Genomic DNA, 2,203 nt, shown 5'->3' with positions numbered 1-2,203 from the left:
TGTGGCTATGACAGTCCTGAACCAGAAGGGTTTCTTCTTTAAGCTGCAGTAACTTTTCTGACTATGGATCACCGTTCCTTCTGTGGCAGATTTTTACAGTTCCTCTAATGCATTTGGGACGACTGTCTCAAAGTAACCTGCAGCTTTCCTGACAACTCCTCACTCTCTCTCTTGCTAGGAACTGTAGCCCTTTTCTGTTGTTTTTTAAAACCTTCTGCTACCATATCCACCACTTCCTCCAGTAGATCCATAACCACCACTAAAATTGTTGTTCAGAAATACCACACTATTACTGGGATAGGGACTGCCAAAGCTTCTTTCACCAAAACTGCCCCCCTTCATGGGTCCATAATTTGACTATTGCTGTCCACTGTAATTTCCAAAATCATTATAGTTCCAACACCACCATAGTTAGCACCACCAAAATTTCCTCCTTTATTGTAACCATCATATCCTCCACCACCAACACTGTATCCACCACCTTGGTTTCCATATCTTGGGCCACTACCCCATACCTTCCTCTGCTACGGTAACCAGGACCACCTCCATAGTTTCCACCATCACCTCCAAATTCATTATATTCACCATCACCTTCTCCATAATTACCTCTGCTGCCACTTCCTCCACCACCGTAACCTCCTCTTCCACCAAAGTTTCCACCGGGGCCCAAATTCCCTCCACCACCTCCAAAGTTTCCTCCACAACCCATAAGGATGCCAGATCCACTTCCGCAGCCTCTTTGTGATCCAGCAGACTGCATCTCTTGTTTAGAAAGGGCCTTTTTCACTTCACAATTATGCCCAGTAATAGTGTGGTATTTCTGAACAACAATTTTATCAAGTTTGTCGTGATTATCAAAAAGTTATGAAAGCAGATTCTCTCTTTTTCCCACTCTGCCTGTCTTCCATAACTTCTAGGGTTTCAATCTTGCCATATATTTCAAAGTAATCTCTCAAATTATATTCTTCTATATCTTCTTTAATACCACCAACAAAAATTGTCTTCACTGTTAGGTGGGCACTAGGCTTTACTGAATCCTCTCTAGAAACAGCTCTTTACTCGCCCATCAACTTTGTGTGGTCAAGCACACATTGCTGCATCCACCTCTTCAACACAAGAGTAAGTCACAAAACCAAAGCCTCTGGAGCATTTTGTTTGAGGATCTCTCATTACCACACAGTCTGTGAGTTAGCCCCATCTTTCAAAGCATTCTCTTAAGCTATCATCGGTAGTTTCAAAACTCAGAACACCAATAAACAGCTTCCTCAAGTGTTCTGGCTCCTTTGGATCATGGCCCTCCATTTTGGGACCAGACTCACCTCTTCCAACTCGAGTTCAATATCCAAAGGCCTAAGTTCAATCCCCGGTTCTGCCAAAAAAAAAGTTATTTACCTTGTAGATGCTTCACTAAAAAATAAAATTAAATTAAAATCAAATCAAAAATGACTAAAAACATAAAGACCAGCCAAATAGCTCAGCGGATTGAAGCACCTGCAAGCTGGCCCTTGGGGCCTGCGGTTCAATCATCTGGCCTGCTGTGCCGGCCTGTCCCTGGGGTGAGCTGAGATGGCAATTGAGACTGGGTGTGGTGGCACACGCCTATAATCCCAGCTCTTGGGAGGCTGAAAACAGGCAGATCATTATGAGTCTGATCTAGTAATGAGACCCTGAACACCCTGTAGACCCTTCCCTAAAATACAATAAATAAATCAGTAATAAAAAGAAAAAAATATGATTAAATGTAGATCTTGGGAGGCCAGGGACGTAGCTCAGTAGAATAAGGGCCTGCCTGGCAAGTGCAGGGCCCTGAGTTCAATCCCCAAAACTGGAAAAAAAGAATGTCCTAAATGTGCTGGCTCATACCTGTAATCTTATCACATGGGAAGCTGAGACAGGAGGATCTCTGTGAGTTCTGTCCTGAAATACGCAGTAAGGCCCTGGCTTTAAAAAAAAAAAAATGCACCCTGAAGAAGGATGATGAGGAATGGAGAGGCTGCAAGGCCCAGGAGAAAAAAAGCCTGGAAAGCTAGAGTCAAATCAAGAAGTAGGTCTGTGTAGAAAGATGAGGCCAGTGACTCACAGAAGACAGGAGGACAGAAAGGACAGCAGCGGTGAGCTTTGAAGGGAACAGTGGGATCCCATGCAGGGCCAGGGAGCCAACTCCACAAGGTGGACAGAGCCATTCACCAGGACTCTGGCCTCC

At 44.3% G+C, this 2,203-nt stretch overlaps 1 pseudogene; it reads right to left on the bottom strand.

The window, feature by feature from the left end:
• Nucleotides 1-204: 204 nt before the first annotated feature.
• On the bottom strand, nucleotides 205-1,302 carry LOC105743431 (annotated as a pseudogene).
• Between the last annotated feature and the right edge of the window lie 901 nt (nucleotides 1,303-2,203).

This window comes from Octodon degus, unplaced genomic scaffold, assembly GCF_000260255.1.
Source record: "Octodon degus isolate 3935 unplaced genomic scaffold, OctDeg1.0 scaffold00125, whole genome shotgun sequence".
NCBI classification, from domain to species: domain Eukaryota; kingdom Metazoa; phylum Chordata; class Mammalia; order Rodentia; family Octodontidae; genus Octodon; species Octodon degus.
This window is presented reverse-complemented; position numbering and strand designations above follow the sequence as displayed.